This window comes from Lepidothrix coronata, unplaced genomic scaffold (assembly GCF_001604755.1).
Source record: "Lepidothrix coronata isolate B3197 unplaced genomic scaffold, Lepidothrix_coronata-1.0 Scaffold5, whole genome shotgun sequence".
Lineage (NCBI taxonomy): Eukaryota > Metazoa > Chordata > Aves > Passeriformes > Pipridae > Lepidothrix > Lepidothrix coronata.
In genome coordinates this window covers 9,885,770-9,913,506 of record NW_016690185.1, presented here as the reverse complement: position 1 = coordinate 9,913,506, position 27,737 = coordinate 9,885,770, and the positions used below count along the sequence as shown (strand labels likewise).

The 27,737-nt window shown below is 38.7% G+C and overlaps 1 protein-coding gene across 1 annotated transcript in view; it reads left to right on the top strand.

Moving 5' to 3' along the window:
- THEMIS (thymocyte selection associated) overlaps positions 1–27,737 on the top strand; it is a 78,657-nt gene that overhangs the window by 34,881 nt on the left and 16,039 nt on the right. The window lies entirely within an intron of this gene.

Here is a 27,737-nt window from a genome sequence, read left to right as displayed (position 1 = left end):
TTACAATGACCAGAGATAAACTACACCACAGTGAATTTCCAGCAGGAAGGACAGTCCCCATGCTCCTCAAAAGGCTGTGTGGAACAGTGGCAGTGACCTACCAGGCAGCTCACAAGGATCTCACAGAGCTAGCTGCTGAAGCTCTGGACAACTGCCAGGCTCTCTGACTCCATCTCTGCTTAAACACCTTCAGGGACTTTTCTGGGTTCTGAAGGCCAACTGGCATCTCTGTTAGTAACCCTTTGGTCTCCGTATTTTTGGGAGTGGGCCTTGGTGGTGCTCTAACCCCCAGATCATGCCTGGGAGTTGTTTGGGAAAGTGCTAGTTGGCACAGGTTGAAATGAAATCCAAGGATGTTTATAGGCACTGTGTAATCAACTAGTGTTGATATAGCCACTGCTAAAAAAAGATGGGAAAAAAAAGAAAAGAAGGATGCTCACCAAAGTCATTAAAGTGTTGTATGTGATCAGTGTAAAAGACAACACTGACATTGCCCATTTACATTATGCCTTCTTTCATGAAATTCAAGCTTTCGCAGTACTATCAGCTGGGCATTCTGGAAGTGAAAGCACCTCAGAAGGTTGGGATTATGCTTTGAAAAATATGCCCTGTGAAAGGAAATGAGAAACTTGTTGTCAGTGTGACAGCAGGGTCAAATCCCAAAAGACCTATGGGCATGTCTCATATTTTCCAGAGAGTCCTTGCAGTAAGGAATTGAGTGATTATCAAGAAACAGAGAATGCTGTGGAAACAGTCATCAAATCCATTAAAATTTGTCATGACAGTCTGTCGTGGGCTTTCACTCTTTACTTTTTGAATGTGTTAGTCCATACACCTGGTAAAAAAAGTATGGTGAGGGAGCTTTTGAGGATTGAAAAATAATGTACTTCATGTCTTTACCAAGAAAATTAATTTTCCTTCTTTATGCATAGATATGTATAATGTACACCAAACCTTTTCGAGGTATTTAACAACATTATGTTCTTGTTTTGCCTTAGGACACAAAACAGTTTTACTGGTAAATATGTTGTGATGACAATGTTGTGGTGTTGTAGTTCAGATTTTTCTCCCACTTCTCTTTTTTCTTTTGTTAATATAAAATGACAAGGGGATTGAGGATGCACAGGGTATTCAATTCTGTTGGGATTCCTGTAGTGCCACTGAAAACCAGAGCAATGATCCCAGGCTTGCAATGCCTGTAGGCAGTGGCTTGTATCAGTGGTCCATCTGAACTAGTGCGATGGAGTCTACGCAAAGTATCACTTCATAGGAGTCACTGGAGAAAAAAAGGAAAAGAAGGAAAGCTCTTTGCTAGTTTGTGGCATGCCATGCACCACCATGATGGATAACACTGGTGATGAACCACTTAGATTATGCCCTGGTTTGGACTCGAAATTAGCTAGAGTTGAAATCTGCTTAATAAAGTAGAATAAGGCTATTCCCAAAGCATTACTTTTAAGCTTTAAATTTAAGAGTATTTGAAAAAGTAAATAATATTTTATGTGTGAAATTAAGAAACTGTATCTGGAAGCTACTTTTACGGATTCATCTGTTTTGCATAAGTGGTAAATGCATGCTCTGCAGTATTAATAAGGGAAAGAATGGTTGAGTTTGCTTGTGAATTATTTGAAAGGAAATGTACCAAGCAATTGAACAGTATCTCTACAAGAAAATTCTGGCCATGAGAGGAGTAGGGTTCATAGGAGCTCAGTAGGTCTGGTTTACATTGCCACTTCTGTCACATGCTGCTTCACCAGGCAAATCACATAAATATCATTGCCTCCAGATACATGAAGAAACTGCCAAGTGTGAAGAGGGAGTGTGGATTTACAGCTCATTAGTTAATTTATATGGTTGCTTAAATCTCAGGTAACTGCAAGATACATTGCCTCATTTTCAGTAAGGGTCAGAGCTACCTCACATTTACTCTGGAGCACTAACCACACTGACAGTTGCCATGGAGTATTAAATGAGCTGTAAATCCATGGTCATTTACTAGGTGGCGACTTGTTCATGTAGCTGTCTCCTCTGTCTATGAAATGGGACACAATATTTCATTTTCCTATCTTGGATATTTGTATAGACAAGCATAATTTTCATATGTATACAGCATTTTGTGCATTGGCTACTGCAATAGGAACAACAATAACAACATAAAAATAATATCAACAATGAAATTACTAGTACCTTTTATCCTTGTTTAAAAGTTTTTATCTGGAAGTTAATCTACAGAAGAGGTGAAAAAGGCAAGTGACAGTTGTCTAGGACAGATGGATTCTGAAGTGTGGGTATTTGAAAGAGGAAGAAACAAGAAAGAAGAACTTGTTTAAGAACTTACGTCACTGCAAGGTGTTAACCCTGAGGCTTGCCAACACTTTTGTGAGCTCAGTCTTTTGTTAACCAGTTCACAATTTATTGTAATAGTAGACACTGGTCTTTGTGCTTGCCTTCTGCATCTGCTGTGGTATATCCTGTGTCTTAATCCTTGTCTGCACCTGCTGGCTTACAGAAGGTAGCAGTTAGTTTCAAGACATGAAGACTTATGGATGGAAACTCAGATGTTTCCAGATGTTACAATGCTCGGATGTTATAACGCCTCTGTAAATTTTCACAACTTGTGGAACTTTGGCAGATAATAACATTAAACTAAGAAATCCATGTTAAAGGTTAGTTTGTGCAAGCATGAAAGGTGTCAGCAAGGGAAGAAAGTGAGAAAGAGGCTGCTACAATATGGGTTATATAAATATATATATATTATATTGATAGATCATACTTGGATAAAAAGTAATGGGACATAACTGATCATATATAAATGAATGCTGGACGAAAAGGTAATTTTTCGAAGTCAACTCTAGCACACAGATTTTACAGACACATCATTTATACTACTTACAATGGTGGAGCAGCACCACCATTTGGATGGAAAAGTGGATTAAGCAGCTAAGCTAGGAAGGTAAAATTGAGAACTAGTGAAACAGTAAAATGGAATATCCGGTTACATTCTATCAAACTGTGAAATGGGATGGGAAAAGAGAATTTATGTAGGATGGAGGGAATTGCATTTTTGCTACAAAGAGGCTTTTTTCAGGGGAGGATTTTTCTTTTTAAGTATGTTTGTTTCCTCTTTTGAATATCCTAATTCATAACTATCCCACCTTCATTGTCTCTCACATAAATATGAAAAGTAGTGTACTGTAAAAAAAAAAAATGCTCTGCTTGAGCCAACCACATGCATACATACATTGTGGTTAACATTAAATATCTGCTCTTCATCTGTCACTTTGCACCTTGTGGACCAGACAGACCAAAGAGGTCTTGGTTTGCCTCCTATTTATACTGTATATAGTCAACATTTGATGGTGCAAATACCCAGGCTACCAACCCCCTACACTACTGATACTCCCTCTCTGTTCTCATGGCTCGAGCTATAGGAGTATGGATGAAAAAACATGGGAGCTAGAAGGAAAACAGAACCTAAATCCTTAAACAGCAGGCTTAGATTTTGCATAAGGCTTTTCATTAGTTTGCATCTTCAGAAAATATAAAGATAAAATCATCTCATGAAATATTGAAACCACTTCTGCCCATACGAATAGCTGAATGTGAGGCATCTCCCTCTCTCCTCCGAAACAGAAAATAAACCTTCTTTGAATGTTATGAGTTATTGAATAATAATATGGCAGTAGTCTAATGCTGCTATTGTTGAACCTAAATGAAAAACCTTATTAATCATGGATTTGACAGCTCATTCAGTTATAATAATGTTTCCTGTCAATCCAAGCTCTCATTATAATTGGATCTTACTTAGAAAGGAAGATGCTCCATTGACTGCTCAGATGGAGAAAAATATAGGTTTGAAAATGAAAATACCAGTCTGAATTCTGTTTCCAGGGAGCCTGCTTATGCATTTACAAGTTGGATAACACTTTAATCCTTGCTGTGTGTCACATTTGGATGTTGCTATAATAAGATTCTCTCACTGACTAGACACCAGCTCTACAGTCATGACAGTCAAAGTGAAAGCTGGAAGAGTAAATGAAACTTCTTTTCGGGGATGCTGGTATATCATCACTACGACCTAGTTGCAAAGAATTAACTGACATAGATGGCTTTTCTACGTAAAGAAGTGTGTTAGGCTGTGAATTTACAGCTAATTTGGTTTTCTACATCGCCTCTTTTGTGGTTACTCAGTATGAAGAAAGTATTAGATATTTCACGTGGCATTGAGAGGAGATTAAATTGCTTTGAACCAAGGAAATTGTTCAAGGAAACTCTCTGTAAGGGAGTTTACAGAGAGAGTTAGTGGCAAGAAACTGTAAATTCATATCCTAACTTACTGCACAATATCTTTATAAACAAGGGCAGAGACAGAACAAGCATAGGCAGCTGAGGTGGTTATCAAAGCAGATGAATATTCAGGCTGAGACTGGAAGCACTTTGAAAATCATTTCAGATAAATGTCATTTAGAAGGCACTTTGTGGGGAAAACCCACAAACTGCATCTTGGAGGCCCCAGTTCTGTGGGTGTAACAGAGGGAGGTGATGCAGTCTATGCAGGTCACAATTCATTAAGGACACAGAAGCCACAGAGAAGGTAAAACTTAGACTCACTTTAAAAAATAAAGGTCTTGAAAACACTTTTCTAGGGCAGCCAAAACAGTAATTCCCAGAAAGTGTTCTTGTTCTGATAAATCAGTGTGGTTACAATAAAGGGGAACTTAGAGTAGATTCTAATAGTACTATAATGCCAACCAGCATAGGGACACTGGATTGTTTTCACTGCTTTGCAGGTCAAGTAGCAAATAATCTGGTAGCATCAGTAATCTTTGCATGAGTATAAGGGCTTACTGGTTGTGTGTTGAACCTACAGCAGATATACACACTGAGAAGAGAGTAAGTAATCTTTTCTCCCTCCATGGCTCAACTGGATGAAGCACAGATGGGAGAATAGGATGTAATCAACACCAGAATGTGTTAGCTGTATTGAGACAATATGCTTTCTTCTATTATTTGTCTTCAATCACTGCACCTTAGCACTATCTTTTATTTTGCTTTGTGCCAAGCGGAGACAACTTAGTCTTCACTAAAATTGCAGTGCCTGAGAGAAATAAGGGCAAGGCTAAGAACAAAGGTGTTACAAATGTGAACAGGAATAAAAATCAAGGCAAAGTGGAAAATGCTTGTTTTGGTTTTATTGCTGTACATTCATTTTTAATGCGCAGTAGCTGAATGATTTCTCATCTCTGAATGAATAAATGTCAAGATTTGTTTCAGGGGAAGAGTTGATATCAGAGGGGATTTCTTGTATTGTTACAGTGCAAAGATCATCCAGTCATAGACCAGAAGCTGTCATATGCCTCTACAGCCACACATGTCGTGTAAATTTGTGGAGTTTATGCAATGGTTTGTAAAGTGCCTATTAGCATAAAATGCCCATACAGTTTGTCATGGAACTATGTAATTTGAATGGTGGAGTAATAATTCAAGCAATACTATTCACAATATGTAACTTGATCAGCAGTTATTGAATGCATAAAATAAATATTTATATTCATGAGATAGTTCTGAAAAGGTCAAGTAGGAGACATTTTAATCCGTGCTTTCAATTTATGGCTATGTGTTTAGAGTAATAAATCATAGCAGCTTTCAGAAATAACAAAGGCAAGAGTAACATATGACTCTCAAATGTCTGTGGACTGTAGATTAAACAAATTTGTTTTTCCTTAGCACCTAAGCACAATTTCTTTATTTGTTCGTTGTGATCTCTTCTGTAATTACAAAAAGAGATTTGATACCTAATGGCATAAAACATTATGCTAACAATTTCAAATAAATGGGAGCTTCCAGCTTATTTCAAAAGACACACTGCCAAGTCCTGCCATCGTATTTTTCATAACTTTTTCAAATGTAAATACATTTTCAAATGTACAAATGTAATTTGTATTTGCAATTTTCAAGTGTAAATGCAACTTCCTCACCCTGTCTGCAGGAACAGCACAACTGTAATAACATGACAGTCTGAGACGCTAATTTGTTGATTTAAAAAATCCTTTATAGATGTTTTACATACTTATACATTGCATGCATCCCTAACCAAAACATCACGCTTGGGTTTCTCTCAACATATAGTGTCATTCAGATGTAACCACAGAGAAACTTCCTCCCCAGTATGAAGATTCCTGACAGAGCATTTGGTTTTTCTAGCTTTGGTTTTGCTAATGACTCTGGTCATTAGGCACTGCTAAATAGTTTCCTTACTGAAACCCGTACTATAAGCAAACTTTTTATTGCTCTACTGTTTGACTAGCTTCTCAGCTCTGTCTGTATTTTAATGTGTTCTGTCTTCGGCTGGCTGTGCTGGGATAGATGGACCTCATGGGGCGTGTGCAGGCGTGGTTTAAAGAAATAGAGCTCCATTTGCTTTAGTGGGATCAAAACATTTTCCAAGTGTGAATTTGGAATATTTGTTTTGGGAGAGAAAAATGGCATGCGTGTTTCTTTAGAGCTGGGCCAGCATGGTTCCGTGACTGATGGCCTGGTACAGCCTAACTACAGAGAAAGGCACCTTTGCTTAGGTAGCCACATGTTAGAGATGTGAGCTACATCTCTAAGCTTCCACTATGGTCTGTACTCTCAGAGGCTCATTTAATGGGATTGCTTAGTAGGACTGGGAAAATTTTGTGTTTCTCAGATTTGCTTTTCTTAATAAAACTAAATATTGTCATGGTAATTCTTTCTGGACAAAGAGACAAAGTAAGAATTCAAATGTAAGCTAGTCCTCCTGTTTCCATAGCTCTTGCAATGCCAGTAATTGAACGGGCACATTGGGTTCTGGGATCTCTAAGATGTTTGTTTTCATCCACCACTTTGCTTTTGCAGCATTTTTTTTAAACTGTAGCTCAGGGCACAGATGAGAAGATCCATACATGTTTCAAAGACATAGAAACACTGACCCCTCAGGTGTGACTGTTTTTCTTCAAACCCTTATTTAAAACTGGTTGTATTTGCTTAGTGGTCAAATCTTTCTTTGAAGTCTTGAAATGAATAATGGGGATTTTTGAAGATATCATCTTTACTGCTGATGAAGATGTAAAGTATCATCTAGAATTAAAAAATTAATAATTCCAGTAAGTTTTTAATGCCTTTGTTGTGACAAAGAAAACTTTAATTACATGACTTTACATGTGAAAAAATCAATTTACATTGAAAGAAAAGAGTATGGTTTGTAGTCCTGCCATAAATTTTGATTCCTACATACTGAAACATTGCACACGTGAATGTATCAGTTCAGTTTCTATTTCAGGTAAAACAGCATATACATGTGTCGTGGCTTTCCTTTCCTCACTGGTACATAAACTAACAATTTGCTAAAACTGTGACCCCCCCCACACAGGGTTATTTAATTGAACGGGTCCTCTCCCTCTTCATCTCCATCTCCTTCTCCCTCTCCCTCCTCACTGCATGTTGTCAATGTAACACGACAGAAATACACTATTTTTTAGCTCTCCTTTTCTTTTTGAATTTTATGAATCCATTTAATTCATGTTTATTACACAAGCATCTCAGTGTATTAAATGTCTGTCCTAGACAATTTTCAATGGCAGATAAAAGAAATCATCCACAGAAAAATTTTTTACTGAAATTCTTTTTTTCATAGGTGTTTAATAAATGTGTCCCCAGCTACTAAGCACACAGGGTCCATATTTTCATTAATAGGTGCAATAAAATAAATTTATTTCTTTTTCATATCACTTTCTGATTTTTAGTTCAGTAGCATTTCTCTTTCATCTAGCAGATGTATGTGAATAGATTTAATTTATAGAGAATTATGTTTTACAAAACACCACACCATTATTGAGAGCCCTTGCCTAAAACACAGTAAATGGTTTTTCTATTAATTTATCTCATATAGCCATAGCTTACAGACAGATAACCTTGGACAAGGTATTTTTTCCAAATCTGAGAAAACTATCTACTGATATACAACAACTATGAGCCTTTTTGTGCACCTATGTTCATTACATTTAAAAGCTTGTTCAGTTAAGGAAAGATGCCATCTCTACTGTTTCAAAGAAAGAAACCAAATGCATGAAAAGTACAGCTTTTCACATTAGAATTTTATTTACTATGGCCTAGTCTAATAATAAATGCCATATTCATCTTAATTATCTGTAAAATTTTTTTTTAGCCATTTAGGCCGTGTTCTACATTTTACAATAAATGGGGTGATATAAATTCCCCATTTAATAAATTGATCATTCTGGAAAAACATCACTGTCATTCAACTTGCAGAATATAACTGATGAGTAAAATGTTCCTAGTAAAGCATATTCAGTAGAAGTTCAGAGCACAAAGCCCTTGCTAATGCCTCCTACTGTCACAAACCTTTTTCTTTTTAAGTAAGTAAATGTATATTTTTAACATCACATACTTCTTGTTTTATTTGCCCTTTGTGGGCCCATTTGGATATATTCTTTGAGAAGAGAGAATGCATCAGCAGTCCTTTGCAATAAATGGAATAAGAGGTGAGAAAATAGGAGCACAGTTGTTAGCTTTCCAACATTCCCAAGGAAAATTTCACAAGAGAACCCTCTTGATGCACGTGAGCATCACATAATGCCTCCTGAGAAGAAAAAGAAAAGAAAAAAAAAGCAATATTGTATCACATTTGAAGCACCATCAATGTATCACAGAAAGATGAATAGCCCAGTTGTAGTACCTCTGTTTGAAGGGGTCATAACCAGTTGCAATAATGTACAAATGCTTTGGCTCCAAGGCAATGCTGAATGCAGCCATGCGATTGAGTCCAGTGATCTTGATGTATAGTGTCTTGCATTCCCTTCTCCGAGAGTTCAGAGGCATGATTCCTTCTGGCCGTAATTTGCACTACTTCAATTTCTTCTGGACAAGGCTTTAATTCCTATTATAGAAAAGTTAGATTTTTACCACTCTTCTGTGATTGGTACGCATTCAAGCAGGAGATTACTTCCCATGTGTGGATACTAACAGTATGTACCATTGGCACGAGGAGCATGCTCTACTGCTTGTAGAGCAGTATAAAAAAGTTTAAGTTGTTCACCAAGAGACCTGAAAGCTCAGATAATAAATTGGCTCTGACAATAATTACTAGTAAAGGAATTCTTTTTCTATAAATGTGATCATATCTAATTTTTATGTCCCTTTTCCCTGTTGGTGTTTGTGACCTTTTAAGCCAAAATTTGCAGGAGTTTTGCGTAAGAAGCCTAGAAGCTTGATTATAGAATTCCCTTGTTCTATATGTTTCTTCAGTTTTGAGAACTGAAAGGCTTATCCTATCAATTTATGAATCTATATATGCATTCTCTAGATCTACAAATGTTGTAAAATCAATTCACTGGAAATGCCTGGAGTATTAATAATTTAAATTAAAACAACCAGGACTGAGCTGGTGTTTTATAGTCAAAAAATATCTTTTCCCTATACTATTTCCCCTTCTGGTGCATAAATGATTCCTCTAGCATTAGTGGAGCTATGCTAATTTATATCCACAGAGGACTTGGTCTCAAAAGTCTAATTTAGATGACAAAACTGAAGTGCAAGGACTTGCCATTTTTATTTGTATGTAAAGTACCAGGCACTCAAGTAGTTGCGTGTCATTAAATTATTTCTACAAAATAAATTGCCGTTTGGAAGGCTTGCTGTTGGGTGAAATTATATCTTTTTGTATGACTTTAGACAGATGCAATGAGTTAATTTGAACAGCTGCTCTTCACTTCCGTAATTTTGTTCTCTCTTATATCTCCCATCTCTCCTCTGCTGAGCATGCCTTCTTCACTACATCAAACTGAAATAAATACATCCTTGGACAGTAGCTCACATACTTCGTTGCATTGTTCCCTCTGTTCTGAAAGGCCTTGGTAAAAAATGAGGTAGTAGGACACAAAACTGGCCAAATCATCTATAGCTCCTGGGACAGCTAAAAGTTGAATGATAAGAAGACTATTTTAAGCCATCAAAGCTCCCTCTTCCTCAGCTGTAATTTTTTTGTTGCACAGCACAAAATTTCGCCCTAGGGTTTTTGACTGAATAGTGATGGATTTGACAACAGTCTCACCTGTACAGTGGACATGTAGCCGTTAATGGGGCACTTCATTTCAGAGGAACCACACAATTAAGATAGCTAATGTGCTTCTAGTTTTCAAGCCTCATGTTAGTAATTTCATAAAGGCTGTGTTCTGTTTTCAGCAGTCAGTTTTGTCTGCATTCATTGCTGGAGTATTTGCCTTAGTGGTACCTGAGGCATGCTTCCATGTAGCTCTGGTCCAGCTCCGATGCTGTCATTTTTACATGTTAGTGTTCCCTTGTGACAAAATTAATTTGAAGTCAGCAGGACAGCTACGAACATACATAAATGCTGCTAAACATGAGAGAGGGCTGCCTTGTTTACAAACAGTGAAGAAGAGATGATCCTTGCTGAAAGAGCTTGCCATCTGCAGGGAAAAAAAAAAAACCTGCAGAAAAAGCCTGTATCAAGGTTAAGGCTGGAGTTATAGTTGATATAACTGAAATGAAAACCTTATGTGGTCTGAAAAGACATTATGGGCATTGAGGGAAGCTATGAACTGAGCCTGTTGCTTTCTAGTATATTTTCCTGTGCCTGTCATTTCATCAGTGCTTACCTGCCTTACAGCCCAGTGGAGTACAGTGTCCTGCATTCTGCTTTCTATTTTCGTGTAAGTCAGGTCCCCCTGGTGTCTCAGGTAACACTGTGAGCTGATTGGTAATTATTGTCATAGTGACCAGAATACATGGTGAATGTTCACAAAAGGCAGCTCTTTGTTTTGAGGGATCAGGTTCACGTTTTCTCAGTGGTTTTAAGACAACTAACACATTTATGTAAGATACCATTTTTTATGATAAAAAAGTTAATTAGAGACTATTTTCTTTATTGGCAGACTATGTTTAAATCAACTCATCTTTGTACCCTTAACCATAACTTCAGGGAAGTTTTCTGACCTTAGACCTTCATTTAGAGGGTTTCCATCATTCAAAAGGTTTCCATATTCAAAATATATATGTCATAAATATATCAATATTTGTTATGTGTGCATGTTTCTATTTTGTCAAGAGTAAGGCAACCTTGATTTTTTTCCACATTTTTCGTGTTACTATTAGCTGTACAAGAGAACTGTATAAGGGTAATATGAAGAGAGATGAGAACAAAAGGCTACTGCTTGCTATAAGGATCCTGGGGAGGTATCTAATACTATTGCAGCTGTCTGTAGCTTCAGTTTCTAGGCAGCTGGAGGGCTTCTTACACCTGGGGACTTGCCTTGGCCAATCACTGGAATATAAGAGTGGGATATTTGGATGAATAGAATTCCACTAGGAAATGGTGTGATGGTGAAGATTCGTTGTGCGGATATATTTACAGCCACTGTATCACCTACAGGCCCATGCAGAGCGAGGGGTTTGGGGTCTCTGAGCCCTGCAGAAACATGCAGTGAGTGGCAATCCCAGCAGATATCCTTCTGCTCTAAATAGCTGGAGAACTCTTGTCAGAGGGAACAGACAGCAGATGACTGGCCTGCAGTCACTCAGCAGGTTAGTGGCTGGGTTTCTTGGCTAGCAGACCTGTTTTGTCTTAACTAAATCTCTGGGCAGAATTTTTTCTCTGCAGTTTTTGAGGAGAAAAATAAACTGAGATCCCAGATACAAAGTTTGTCAGACAGTCAGCCTACAAAATTAATTCAAAACAACCATAGTATTTTTTAAGTCAGCATTGTTGTTCAAGTTGAATTAATACTACACTTGGAAGGATGCACTTGTCACAAGTCTGTAATGTGTCCCTATACATCTACACCAAAGTCTAGCATGAGGTTCTGTGTTAGAATAGCCTTGTGAAGTAATATTAGGTATTAGTTTTGCATAATAATTCTGAACTAGTTGGAAATCATCACCAGACATCTCTTTCTTGAATGATGTCCCCTTTTGTAGTGACAACCAGAATAAGTTTGCCACCTTACTCTCCTGGAAGTCCCTCATGTTCTTATCTTTATAGTGTAAAGACGAAATATAGGCAGCTAAGAAAAAATACTGAAGCAAGTGACTATTGTATTTAGCTCTCCTCTGAAGCAAAATCCTCAAGAAACTCTTTTGTGCCTATATGTGTTACTGTTTCCCTGGTCCAAAACATTAAATTCTACCATAGCCATGAGAGACCTGAAGTCAGAGGACTGCCAGAAATGAAGGATTTTGGTCAGGTATGAAATAAATGTTTTTGAAGAGGTAATTTTGAAAGAAAGCATTTGAGATGGGCAAAAGAGGCTATTTTAACAGAGAGTGAAGTCCACTCTCCTATATTACTGCTTTCAATCTTTAAATCACTTTGCAGCCATTGATACTGAGCAGCAGTGAAAAAGCACGTGGCTCCATTTCTACCTCTGTGCATTCATTAACAAAATCTGATAAATTGTTTAAGATCAATACTGATATTTGATTTGCCTCCTGATTTTGTGCCTCTGTAATGCTACCATGTTCAGTAAAGGAACACCTGCCTACCCTGGAAATCAAACCTTTAGTTTTGCTTTGTCTTCCACTTAGGGCTGTGACCTAATAATTACTAAGCAAAAGCAGAAGGATGCTGCTTGATTTTATTAAATGCCCATGCGATACATTTCTAGCAAATAATAAATCACTAAATGAGTCTTTTAGTCTATAAGAGGAAAAGTAACACTAATCCTGATGTATTTACTTGAACCTAGGCTGATTTCCAACTTTTGTCATAAGCAAGAGAAAAGTAGCCATTGGGAGCAAGACGTGCAAGACTGGAAGAAAACATGGCATGTTAATGAAATGTACTCAGCAGAGAGCCTATTACAGTATCTGTCCTCTCTCCTATGCCACTGCAGAGCTAAAAGTGATTGATAGTAACCTTGTAGTTACAGTACAATTTGCCTACAATTTTATCATTGCAGTCATGGCATTGATCTACAGTTAAGTGAGATAATTCCTGTGTGCTATCTTGCCAGTCTGCCAGGAGCAATGTACCAGTGGTATCTGTAAAATCACAAAAAAATGAATACCTGTTTGAATCCGCTGCTTAATATAGAAGTTTTAGATAGCTACATTATGAAATTGCTATAAAGAATATTTTTTAAGTTGGTAGGAGAAATTTGATGAGGACTACTTAAACCTAAAAATTTCTATCAGTAATACTGCTTTTCTCAGAAGAGTATTTGATAGCCCCTGCTTTTCTCCTTTCACCATATGAATGCAAACCATTTTTTCAGGGGAAAAACATACGAAACTTCATAACTGCAGTCTTACTTATATCAAGTTCTAAGACATTAGAAAATGTTTATGCAACAAACAATCTGCAAAAGTGTTAGACTATTACAAATATCGAAATAAGCTGGTTTAAAATACAAGACCCTTTATTTCTGCCTTTTTTGTTGTTTTGGGTTTTTTTGTTTGTTTGTTTGTTAAATCTCATAATACATGGTGGATCAAAAGTCAAGCTCTTGGAAATTTTACCGGAAAATTCCAGTGAAATCCTGGACTAGAAACCAGGCAGTTCAGTGAAAACTTTCTGAAACTTTCAAAGATATGTGTAAATCTTTCACCCGGTTTCTTCAAAAATGTTGTCTTTCACCTAACCCCCCAAACTTAGGATGAAACTTTTGGGATACAAACCCTCACAGACCACCTCCTGCAAAGGTTTGCTAAAACCAGTACATAGTTAAAACTCACTGACCTCAAAGAGCTCTACACTTTAAGCGTGGCTTCTTACTCCTCCCTGGATCTACCTCTCACTTGCATTAAAGCCTCTTTTTGCTATGGCAATGCAAAATGGGGCCTCAAAAAGGAGACAGTTACTGTCACAGGAGTTACGTTTCCCTGTTGCTAACATGCCAGTTATAGAGGTGGCCACATGGGCTAGGAGGAGTCACAAATTGCTAACCCTGTAAAGTCTGTCTCAAAAGGAGGTATTGGGGGTGCCCTCAGGTTGCCTATGACACAGCTTTTTAATTCACAGCAATTTTTTTTCCACAGTTTCAGTCAAGATTGCAAAATTTGAGACTTTATGTCTTAGAATAGTAAGTAATACTGAAGGGAAGGCTTTTGTTGGCAAGCAGGGTTGTGCCGTCCACAAACTGTTGCTACCTCACAGATGCTCTTTGATGATCCATGTGAAATTAATGAGAGAATTCAGTCCAGCTCCAGGTAGATTAGAGAATTTTCTCCCTAGAGCCATTTTCACATGCAGTGTCACCTGCTGTTGATCTTATTAGTTATCTAAGAAATCAAAATAAGTGTTGGGGGGTGAGGCTAACCTGAGATCCGCATGATTTTTGTAAGCTTTCAAATGTCACCAGGCACCCAGAAAGCATAGATGGATTTGTAAGTTTTGAAGTTTTCTACATCTAAGTAAATAGAAAACTATTAAACCACAGAATTAATGAAAACACACTGTACATTCTTCCTTTTTTCTTGTCAGTCTTTTCATATATCCACAAAGAAGCAAGTAAATAAATGATGCCAAGTTATTTTCTCATTTTTTTGTTTGAATTTTGGTAGCACCCACAATACATTAAAGACTGTCTCTATACAGTTTCTTCCCTGAATACTTTTTTGTTTAAGACATACTAGATTTATATATCTGATAGATTATTCAGCTTCCTTTATGCCAAAAAATACGCATAGCTGTAGAAAACACTGTTTCCAAGGTCCTGACTTTGCCAACTGTTAGGCTTGTTCAATACCACACTGAGATTTTCCACTTGCCAAGTGGGATTGTTCACCATAGTAAACTTCAGTATGTGTGAATGTGTTGGCCTCTAAGGCTCTGCTCTTGCAGTTAAACATGTGCATAGCAATACTCACACAAGGATGCACACTCATTGTAACAGACTAATTTACTCCAGCTGATAAGATATTTTTCTTGCATTAATCTGTTTCTCACTGGGTCAAGAACACAACAATAGCCGAAACCAGCCAAATTATTTTGAGAATTTGTGTTGCTTTTATTAAACTCTCAACAAGCCATTTTTCAACCAGCTTGAAACAAGTACCAGCGACTTCTGACACCACCTGTGACTTGGCCAGGCTCATTTCAGGCTTTCCATTTTGTTTCAGCTTGGACAACTTCATTTCTGCCACATACCTCTTTATTTGCATGATCTACAGCAGTCTTGATATGCTCATGGTGGCTTGCAGAAGGCACTGGTTGGAGGTAACCTTGTTTTCCCACAGTTGGAATATTTTTGCATCTGCTCAGTGCCATGCCCCTATACAGCACTGTACTTCCACAATCTATGTTTTTGGTGAAATCAAAGAAAATAACAGCTCTGGGGAGATAAATGTCTTCTCACATCTGGCTGTGGTGAGTCTTTCTTCACAGGCCTGCTGTGCCAGACAGTTTCCTGAGGCAGCAATGGCTAACTCCTGGCACTGCAGCCAAGAGCCTCTTCCTCTTATGCCTGCCACCATTTTGCAAAACAGATGAAGGAAATGAGAGAAGGTTGGAGATCAGCAGTCATTTCAGCTGGAATTTCAAAGGAAAAAAAGTCCTGCTGCTGGCAACGCTGCCAGTTTGATTAGACATGCTCACCCTTTTGCTTCTGGAGCCAAAGCACGAGGGCCAAGTTCATAGATCTGGGAGACCAGCCTGCAATGTTGCTTGCAAACTTTGCTGCAACGTAGGGCATAAAAACTACACTGATAATCTGACACGTAACACATATCATTGAGGGAAGGCCTAGTGTGCATGTTTGGACCACTTACTGTCAGTAAGTATAAGAAAGTTGTCTTTCTTGTGCACTAAATAGGACTGCCAATATTACTGCTAAAGAGTGGCATAAGATTCATGTGATAATAATCTCTTTTAAAACCTTCTGTGATCTTGTATTTCCACCTCCTGGACCCACCTGACCATCTGAATGTTGAGCATGGAACCTCAGGAGAAGACAGCATTATATTTTAAAGGCTAGCTGCTGAATCGAGAAGCAAATAAATACTTAAACTTGGCTCAAAGACTGAATGATATGAAATTGTAGGCTGCAGAGATAAAACCTTTTCTAAATTCCCAAGGTAATTCAGTGGACTAAGGAAACCAAAGCAGTCCTATTGTTGAAACTCATGAGAGTTACACAGCTCTTTACCCTTGTCAGTACTTTGAAGTATTGTCCACCAAGCAAGTATTTATTTGCTCGAAGAATGTTCTATCTGGTGTATATATGTGGTCACTGTGGCAAAGCACTCTGAAAATGTATGTGGATACACTGACAGGTCAGAATGTAACAGCTGTGTGTGTGCCTAGACATAGGATACAGCAGAGCATGCCAACAGCTCTTTAATGCATTAGTCAGCTGCAGCGGTGCTTAAAACTCCAATGTGGATGTCTTCTTGGGTTTTGTAAATGTAGTACAGGAATTATTTACTTCATTATTTTGGTTAGGAAATGCAGATATTTACCTCTTAGACTGTATTCTGCACATAGAGTCTTCCAGAAAAATATTAAACAAGCGGTTATAAGACCTAGTTTAGTATGTTGAAACTACCTGCAAAGTTCAGACACTATTTCATGAAGACGTACACATGCAGAACATGAATGAATATGAGCAGGGGATAAGCAACATCCACTTTCAAGATTGCACCATCATCAGTGTCATCTACAGAATGGTGGAACTAGCAACCAAGATTTTATCAGGATATCTTTGGTTTTATGAAAAAATGCATATTTAACATGGATGAAATTTCATGATCTCCTTTTGAGCTACAACACTCAATGAAGAGATGGGAAAACAAATCTTTAGTGAGATTAATGAAATCCATATTCTCCCATTTTTAACCCAAGAAAGCCAACCACTATTATACCTAAAGTATAATTCTATAATGAAGAAATTGTCCCATATTAAAAAGAGAAAAACAGTGAAAGGAGACCTATTTGTCAAGCATGATATCTGACTGAGAATAAAATCTGCCTTAAAGATCTAAAAATTACCTAAATATTTAAATACCTTAGAAGACTTTATCACAGACTTTTCTGTGTCTTACAAAAATAAACCACAGGTGTTCACTCATCTTTTTAATAGCATCCCAAATAAATGGAACATATTGAGAATGAGTAACTACTGTCTCCAGATTAGTTCCTTTGGGAGCAACAGGAATGAGTGTCAAGATACCATCACAATCAAGCAAGAGAAGAAAACATCTAATTGCCACATAACTCCTGTGAAGAAAATACAGGAGGCAAGGCACAGGGGTGTTTGCTGGAAGAAGCCTGTGGTATGACACATCCATCTCTGTCCTTTGGACAAACTCATAATGCACTAATATGAACACGTATGGGACGGCCTTGACTTCCATAACATAAAGTAAAATGGCTGAATATGAACCTTCTTCTGCTATTCGACATTTTTTAGTGTATGAGGGAAGTACCATCATCACTGTTTTCCATGCTTATTAGGATGACTTTTCAGTTGTTATTCTGAAAGCCAAGAAATAATGGGTTGAGATTTGTGCAGATCCTCTCTTCTCACTTATCTCTTTTTGAATGGGCTTAAAAGGCTTTCCTTATAAATGCCACTGAGGCATAGCTCTGAACATTGTTGGAGTGCCAGGTCTGTCCTACAAACCCAGCTCTCTGGAGAGAACTTAGAAAGGGAGTGGATTTAACAAAAGCAATGGAAAACAGTTATGAGCAGAGGAGGATATTTAATTCTCATTCTCACAGCTTGCTATTGAGGCAGATCAGGCTACAGCCTGGCTCTGAAGTGAGCTGGTTATCAGGGCCTGCTGTTTGCCATAGAGATAACCCAGGGAGATCTCTCAGACCTCCAGTAGCTCCAGTGCCCAGGAGGGAGGGTGGTTCAGCATGGGGGGCAGGAAGCAGAAGTGGGCACATCGCATTACAGAGTTTCATTTTGATACTGGGGAGCAAACGCCCTTGAAAGCCTTTCCACCTCTTACTTTTTGTTCCCTGTAGTGAACTGAGGAAATCAAAATCTAAAATGCCAACAGACAGAAACAGACCAAAAAGTCTCCTTTTAATAGTTTTGATAAGTACTTGTAATTAGAAGTGAATTTTTTTCAGGGGGTGAGCACTTCCCAATTTGCCAGAAGTTCCAGGATGTGAACATCCTTTCTGATGAGGAAAAATCCAGATCCTCTACAGGACATGGTTCAATGTTACCAACAAATCAAAATCCCCTGTGACTTAGCCAGGTTTGCTAACTACCAATATGCAGCTTAACACAACTGCTAGGGAATTCATTTTCAGAGCTTTGAAATTATGTTGGAGAAAAAAGAATAAAAAGGGAATTGAAAATGGGGCAGAATAGTTTCTTTCTGACAAAACAGGCTGGCTTCTAGTGGGCAAACTAAAATATTTATATACTCATATTTTTATATACATTTTTATGTGCATATGTGTGCAAGAAGGCAAAATTTTCTTGAAGGAATCGAAACATTGCAGAAATACCTGTTAGAATAGAAATGCATTTTACTAATAAAATAACCCATTTTCTTTTCACTCCTGCTGTTACATTTCCTGCTGTGGCCTGGAAACTGGATGATTTTGAAAAACAAGAAGCCTGATGCTGGACTCGGCCATGACTGAGTAAATCCAGAATAATGCTTTCAAACTACAGGGAGTTACTCCAGATTTACAGTTTCTGAGGTCCGAGTCCAGTCTGAAGTATTTAATTCCTACCAACACAGTGCCCTGCTGCTTTCCTGAGGCTGCTGTCTGCCACGCACAGCATTTTCTGTCATGCAGTAAGAGGAAGCACAGTGTGAGCTCTGCAGCTGGACTTGCAGACTTATGCTAGGAAAGGCAGCACAGCAGTAAGAATTGAAAACAATTTATTTTAAAAATCTTGCCCCCCTACTCCTTCCCTTCCCCAGTCTCTGCAGGACCACAATTAGAGGAAATGGGGCAGGATACATTCAGATTAAGGGGAGCCCAAACAAGGCTGGAAGAAGATCAGGAGTTCAAGGGGAGACTGAGCAGATACTTGGAAGAGAGACTCTTTAAGGGTTACTAATAGACAAACCACATCAAACTCAGGAAATTCCCCGAGCTGAAAATAATAAAAGGCTGAGAGTGTATTTCAATATAGCAGGTCACCTTGCTCAGTTCTCACTCTTCCTTGCTGTCTGCATAAGGCAACGGTGAAGAAAAAACACTGTGTGAGATGCATTTTGACCTGAACTAGTATGGTTTTTATTTCATTTTTTAGGGACAGAGAAGATCTGAGGACTCAGAGAGAGACAGCTGAGACAACGGTGCCATGAGGGCTGCCTCATTTGAGGTTCCGTGTCAGGAGTTACAGGAAATTTCATTCTTCTTTTCATTTAGTTTCAATTCAATTTTTCAGCACACTAAACTGCACTTATGTTCACATCAGCTTCAGCATTCAGATTTCATTCTGTTGAGTAGATTCCATCTGCAGTTTGGCAAACCTGCAGGTAATTAGCTCTCCCTTGTAATTATATTTCAAGTTAATGTCCTATTAAAGATAAATGAGAAGAATTCGCATCTCCTGCTTAAGTGGTGATTGCACAAAATGCAACATTTCATAGTCGTTGAACAAACAAGCACTTCCATTTGCCAAGGTGAGGTGCATTTGTAATATAGAAGCAGATCTCAGTAATTTACTTCTTCAGGTGTACACTTTTTTTCTCCCAAGAACTTCAGTGCTGAGTGGGTGAGTAGCCCAGGAGAAGAGCAAAGCCTCCTTGGGGTTAAGACAGCGGACTCGCCAGGAAACTATGGGGTCCTCTTTTTGCTTTCTTTCACAGTTGCCATGAGTGCCATGGAAACCAGGATTTTCACAGGTTGCTACTAATGGTGTTTCATTGCCCAATCTGAAACAGTCCAGGCCTAATTTCTTTAGCTGAGAGCTCACAAGTGTGGCTGCAGTTGCTGTGCCTGCTGGCAGTGAAGGCAGAGTGGTGAAGAGTCAGTGTGTATGGAAAGGTGACAGCTTGTGGCACCTCCCTGGCTCCTACCCACTTTTTGAATCTATGTAGAAAAAAGCACATTTCAATTTGCCAGCATGTAAAATGCAGAAAACAGTATTTACCTTTCACTGCATACTGTGCTGAAGAAAGAAAGTGCTGTTTAAGACTAAGTACTCGGAAAAAAATCCAAGCCTTAAGATAAAGACATAGCTGCAAAAATAAATGCAATATTATTATCACCCACATTATAGTAAAGATGAAAAAACTGCTCTTTGCTCCAAGGCACTGAGGATCAAGCACTCCCACCTTTATGCATTTATCAGGCAGAGAAGAGGGGAGAGATGGAGCTGGGAAGGCAAAATGCAGATATGCACTTTGCATTTGAACTATTGCTTAAAGATTTTCAAATACCCTTTTTGATTTGTAACACCAAGAGCTGAAGGTGTAAGCCTCGTGATTTTGAGCTGGCTAATAGGGCATTGTTTCATCCCAGGCCACTCATGGGTGCACAACATCATTTTCTGTTCTCTTTTGCTTGTACACACACAGAGCAGGAAAAAATTGTCTGGGAAAAGAGGCTGACAGCTTCAGTTACCCAGAGACATAAAAGACCCTTTGGTAGCAAAACTTCATTTTAAAGTCTCTTGAGACGTAAATTGTCTTATTCTGGGATAGATTTTGGGAAAGAAAAAGATCTCATTCAACAAATGATTAAACGAGTACTGTGAGCAGTGAATGAGTACATGAAAGTCATTGGACTAAGAACAAAAAGCTTTGGGCTCTGAATTTCTGGAGCAAGCAAAGAATTTTAGTAGAATGAAATATCAGTACACTCTTGTGTGATTTTTATTGATGACTTAATGCAATTTATTTTGTCTCAGTCAGCTGTAGAAAATTTACCTGAACTGTGGGAACTGTCGGTAAAGAGTGGCACTATTTCATTAGCTCGTTAAAGCCCTCCCAACATTTCCTATAAAAGCATGGACAATTCATGCACAACAGCTCTTCTTTAAAGGCCGTTCTATCGGCTGGATCCCTTTTTTCCGTCTGTTCGCTACTCCCCCTGCAATTAATGAAACCTCATCCTGCTAAATTACAAGATTTTAACATTTCGCCATATTTCATCCCCCCAAAAATCATCAAATCCGATCAGGCATATTTTCTTTCTGCCTAGTCCCAGACAGAACCACGGAATTTGCTGTGCTTGTCGTTTTAAACAGGCGGAAAGGGGGTGAACCAGAAGGAGAATCTTTGTCAGAGGAGAGTTCGGATGCCAGGTCTTCCTTGTGTTGCCGCGGCAGCCCCGATCCGGCGGGAGCGCCCGGCGGAGCGGCGGGATGCGGCGGCGGACGGAGCCCCCTAGCGGTGCCCGCCGCCCGCTGCCCCGTTTATTCCTTTTAGTCGGTATGTCAGGGGAATCCCAGCTCGCGGACAAACTGCGTGTCGGGCAGGGCTCGGTGCCGCTGATTTTTCCAAGACCTTTCGGTTTGGTACATTATTTTTGTAGAAATGGACCCGGCTAGAACATGGCTCTCTGCTCTGGTTTGTTTTGGTTTTAAATACAAATATTCTTATTCAAGCCCTGAACAAGGATTAACTAATACTGTCCCTACTGTTAGGAAAACACCACTTTTTAAATACGGTGTTTGAACCCTTAGAATGAGCCTACAGCAGCATCTGCCTGTGACCGAGCATGACTTTATTTATAATCTCACCCTTTTTAACTTTGGGAAAAGAACCAGGAGCAAGCTGGTCTAGTGGAAGGTGTCCCTGTCTGTGGCAGTGGAGATGCAACAAGATGATCTTTAAGGGCCTTTCCAACCCAAACTATTCTATGATTCTATGATAAAACCCATACTGCTGACAATGAAATTCAAATTAATGGTGTTCTTGTTGGTATGTACAGAAAGTACCTTGTGAGGAAGAAACCTATCAAGTGCTTGAACCTGGATCAAAGAAACCTAATGTGATCACATGTTCTGTGTCTCTTTTAGGCAGAGAAGAACTCACAAACTAATGTAATTTTGTTCCTGTCTTTGAGATGATATAACCTTGACCCTTTCTTTGTCAAAAATAGCTCATCTGCAGTTTATAGTACCTTATGAGTCCTGCAGGCAAATAATAATTCTCCAAAGTGCTCTTGTCCTGTATGTTAATAAGGCTAAATGAGGATCCTTTTTATTGCCCATGGCCTTTCTGAAGTATCTTCTAACTAGCTCTTCTCCTTTTCCACACTCCAGTGGACTGTGGAAAATGAAGACTTGATATCATGTACTGGAATCAGTGCAATGGAGAAAACCATTAAAATTCTTTGCTACAAAATCATAGACCCTTGTCAGTACCCTTTGCTATGGGTACACTGTGCCCTTGCAAAAATTACCTTGATGTGCAAGATAAGTTGGCTTGCCAATAGATCATGCAAGAAGGCTACCTTGGGATACAAATGAGTAATAATCTAAAGGTAATTGTTTCTTTTCAAGTGGAATAAATCAATCCTGTCTGCCGTAATAATACAGATTTTGAGAGGTGTCAGCAATTTGCATGCGTGTGTTCCCATTATTCAAATTTGTCTTTCCCATCTGTTAGGTGGGAGCACCGATTCCTACTTCTAGTCATGCAGTGGATGAAATATATTTTCACAGAATCATAGAATGGTTTGGGTTGGAAGGGACTTAGAGATCATCTGGTTCCAACTCCGCTACCATGGTCAGGGACACCTTCCACTAGACCAGCTTGCTCAAAGACTCATCCCACTTGGCCTTGAACCCATCACTTCTCTGTGCCAGTGCCTCACCACCCTCACAGTAAAGAATTTCTTCCTAATATCTAATCTACTTCCTACTTTCAGTTTAAAACTATGCCCCCCTTGTCCTATCACTACAGTACCTAATAGAGTTCCTTCTTATCTTTACTGTAGGCCCCCTTTAGGTACTGGAAGGCCACTATAAGGTCTCCCCAGAGCCTTCTTCAGGCTGAACAACTCCAGCTCCCTCAGTCTGTTTTCATAGGAGAGGTGCTCCAGATCATGTTTGCAGCCATCCTCTGGACCCACTCCAACAGATCCATGTCCTTGTTATGTTGGGGTCCTCAGAGCAGAGGGACAGAATCACCTAATGATGAACATTGGTGTAAATCTGATCAATGAAGTTACTCTAGAATGTAGTTACTCCAGAATGTATTTACTCCAGTTTATGTTTTTGCAAACTGAAAAACTATTCGGATCTGTGTTTCAGGATGGTCTGAGGTTCTGATTGTGATAGCGTTTACACCGGTTGATATGATATGGGAATCGAAATCTGTAATTCTTCTCTAGTTCACTGTAGTTCCAAACTGCCCCTGCAGAAACTCATGCAGTTGAAGCAAAATTATATAAGTAGGTTGTAATTCTGCTCAGAAATTCATGAAGTCTTCTCTATAAATCAGCAACTATGAATAACCTTAGATTGACATGACTCTTTCACAATTTCCTTAAAATGTTCTCTAAAATATTGAAAACTAAATCTTCTTTCAGTCTGGTTTGGGCTTTCCCATGAATAAAGTGCTGTGTGACTCTTGCAGAATCATCATATACAGCTTTTGGGGATCAACTGTCTTTCTTGTTTGTGTTTTGACTGTGAAATCATTCCTCACACTTTCATTCTATGTATACAGCTTTTTTTTCTGGCAGAAAGGTGCATCCAGCAATTAAGCATTTTGCAGATAAATATATCCATGCGGTATATGCCAAAGCAAAAAATATGTATCTAGAGCTTTGGCTTGGGTTTGTGCAAGCAGTAGACAGTGCCACTCCAAGCTGTCTTTAAAGACTGCAGTAAAAGGTTTATGATCTGTATTTACTAGCGTGGGTGACTTGTAATAAATGTACTCCAATGGTGTAGTGCCATGTCCAGCACAGATTACTCCAACAAATGAGTACTCCTCTTCACTAGAGTCATTTGTAATCATGTAACAGTTTGACTTTCTGTCTGGAAAAGCATAGTTTTGTCACACTGGTTTATGCCACTACATCTCTCACAGCATTTTCAGAGACCATGACAGCTGTTGGTTTCGTATTTACTCCCACATTATTCTGTACTTTAAACAAATGTTTCTCCTTCTTTACTCTGAATGTTCTAGATGCTGTTGAGGCTTTGTTTCCTTAAAAAAAACCAACCAAACAATAATGTGTATTATGAATACGTGTATTATTTTCTTTTTTTTTGTAAACGGATTTAACAGCCTGTTTTCTTACTTGCTGTAAGAGCTTCTCTTTCTTCTGTTCTATCTCAGAGGTTACAATAATTTTGCTGGGCAGCTCCAGAGTTGATAATTGTTTTTTTGTTGTTTGTTTGTTCTGTGTTTTTGTTATTGGGTGGTGGTGGTGGTGTTTATGGATAGTTTTTTGTAAGAACTTCTGTGCTATTTTATGGGCTTACTGAGTAGTTGTGACCAAATACTGCTGTCTGATGTATGTGTGGAATATGGATTGCCTTCAGTAGCTTTGGGTTGTATCTTGCAAAGGAGCAGGAATTTCCAGTCATGTAACCATCCTGGGTTACAATTCGGTTCCTGTAAGAAGAAAGCTTAAATAGATCAGAAATTCTTCAACCCGAGGAAGAGACAGTTCAAGAAAAAAGAGTAAAAACCTGAATGCAGGGAGAAAATTAATAGAGAGGGATTACAGCAACAGCATGAAATTATGAGGTGGGGCAGCAAAAAAACCCCACAACGCAAAGTAAATTTCAATGCAGAAGTAAATTCTGGAACTCCTTGCCACATGATATTGATAACAGAAATGTAAATGAGTTGAAGAAAACAATTAGACACAGTAATGAAAGAAATATTCATATGGAAACAATTGTTGATATCCCAATTTTTTAAGTGAGAGGAGAACACACCTTGGAGCTATGAGAAGAAGATGATTGCCTACACTTATATTGCAGGGGAAACTGGCATTTTGGGAACAGGTTTTGCACAACTGGGACTGTAGATAGGGAAAGCATTACTATTTGTGCAGTGCCATTCATAAAATTAAGAACTACTGTCAGATTTCACTGCTTCTGCAGAGAGGCAGAGGGAAGCCTTGCCTGCAGAAGAGAGCTCACATACACACACACACACATACATGTAGTGCATTAAACTTCTTCAGGTAATCAAGGGAAATTAATTCAAACCATTTAGTCCGAAAGTCAGTTTGCTACTGCAGTGTTTTCAGTTTGAGCACCTTCGGTAAACTGCACTCGCTTACAGCTTCTGCAGAATGTTGACACTTCTGTTCTTACTAAAATGATACATCTCTGCCTCTTTAGGTCTCACCTTAGCACCCACACTTTTTTGTATCCTGTTTGACATAACACCTCCTATTTCCTGAGAGGAACTGTGTACGTTTAGACTACCTTACCTTTACGGCTTTGTGCTTTGTCTCCTGAGTTGTTCCTGGACAATGAGCAAGCCTAGAGATGTAGCAGGCAGTGCTTCGCCACTGGGGTAAAATTTTTAGTTCATGGACGTGTTGCTGTTGGTTGTATTTTCCAGATGCTGAGATTTGGTGTTTCCTCATGAGTAGTCTCTTATAACAAGTGACTGTAGTTCTGATCATGAGTTTTTAATTGAATTAGTGTTTCTTCTGGCAGTAACTACTGAAAACCATGGCTGATATCTAAATTAGTGGAGGGGCCTCTGGTGGTCTAGTGGTTAGGGTGCAGGACTCTCACCGCTGCGACCCGGGTTCGATTCCCAGCCCCCCAGGCAGATGGAGCTCGTCAGCCTTGTAAGGCAATCCATCTAAGAGAAGGTCACTCTAAACAAACCTACGTCCTGGGGACCTCACTGCCACTGTCCAAGCTTGCTTGGCCCCGGCAGATGAACCTCAGGATTAAAGGTTGGGCTCAGTTCAGCGCACGCCGTGTCTCACCTAAAAAATCCACTGCGCAGGCTCGAAGGGTCAATGACCTTTCCCAAATCTTTGCTCGCGAAGACTGGCCATTATTAAATTAGTGGAATAATAACTGCATAGATGAAAACCCTGTGCTGTTAAGTACACCAAGTATTTGAAAGACAACTGTAAGACTTCACTCTTACATAGTTTAAAAAAAAAATCTTATCTCTATGGGTCTCTAATATAATTGTTATCTATAGTGCTATTAAGGATGTTAAAAAGGCTATCAGATTTCAGCATAAAGTGATGTGACAGTTCACTCTCCGTAATTATATTAGTTTTTAAATATTTGAATTCTGCATATTTTAATTGGTTTGCAAGGTGCCCCAGGTAACTATTGTTTCACAGCATGTGGTTTTACTGAGGAATTATAAGATTAGCACAAATTTCAGCTACATTTTTCCAGATGAGAGGATCTTTCTATTTTGATTCCAAGACTTGTTTTTAGTTAGTTAAGGCAATACAAAAATAAATAAACTCAACATACTTATTCATCATATTGATTGCTAGTATTAATATGTTAAATAAGGTGCTGACTAGAAAATAAAAGAATTTATAATTTTTAAAAAAATCTTGTTTTTTCTTTGTTTAACGTGTGCTATTTAAATTAAGGATCCATTTTCACCTGAAAGCTGATTACTAAGTGAAAGTTTTCTGTGTGTTAAGTATGCCAAATAACTTGAACATAGAAATAATCGGCCTGTAAATAATAAAGTTACCCTACTCTGCCCAAGACCTTTCATTTGTGATAAACAAGTATGACTGATACAAAGGATGGGACTAGTTTAGTGGCAGCTCTGAAACATGGTTATTCAAGCATTTATTTTCCCCAAGCAGAAGGTGGACATTTCTCAATAACTATCTGTAAAGTGTGTGTGTTAGGGAAGGTTTAGGTTGGATATCAGAAAAAGGTTCTTCACCCAGAGAGTGTTTGGGCACTGGAACAGGCTCCTCAGGGAAGTCGCCACAGCACCAAACCTGACAGAGCTTGAGAAGTGTTTGGACAATGCTCTCAGGCACATGGTATGATTCCTGGGGATGGTCCTATGAGTTGGACTCAATGATTCTTGTAGTTTCCTTCCAACACAGCATATTCTATGATTCTGGGATTTGTTTTATTGGGACAGTCCGACAACAAACAGGTGGTGCATACAGGCATGTTTAGGTGCAGATGATCAAGAAAAGAACTGGAGATGAAAGAAAGGTCATGCCATGCTGGTGAAAGAAAGTTAAAGATCCTGTAGCCTCAGTGAAGCTATTCCATAACGCACCAGCCGAGCATGATCCCAGTTTGAACAGTGCCATTTCCATTGGGTTAATTCTCTGCTGTGAAGAACTTATTCTGATGTTTCTGTCCTCTTTGCAAAATATTGCTTAGCTGAATTTATTTTTGTACAAGTCCTTGAGGTTTTTTTTAATTATTACATCACTGCTTAAAGCTTTGCTTGGCCTCAGTGGCAGTTTTGCAATCAAGGAGAGCACTGTCAAGCGTTGTAGAGCCTGTAGTGCACAAACATGCATTGAATACTGTAACTCAACTGCCCCCTGCAGATTCAGCTGGCAGTATTGCTTTTAGAAAATAGAGAAAAGTACCATAGATTCCTCTAACTGAAAAATGAGGGTCTTCCACTTACGCAATATCGTGACCCACCCACTGAGGAAAATCATCCCTATGTGTTACACGTTTCATCCTCGTCTGGTCTTCTTAATATACTCTATCAAATTTTCTATTTCAATTACCTGTGACTTTCTTGTTGCTAGATAATATCTTTTTTTCAGAAAGGGCAGATTGTCATAAAATGTGGGCTTGTGTTGTGCCTTCACAAATTGTGGGTTGATTCTGAAAAGATCAGATACTATTACTGTATGGCTA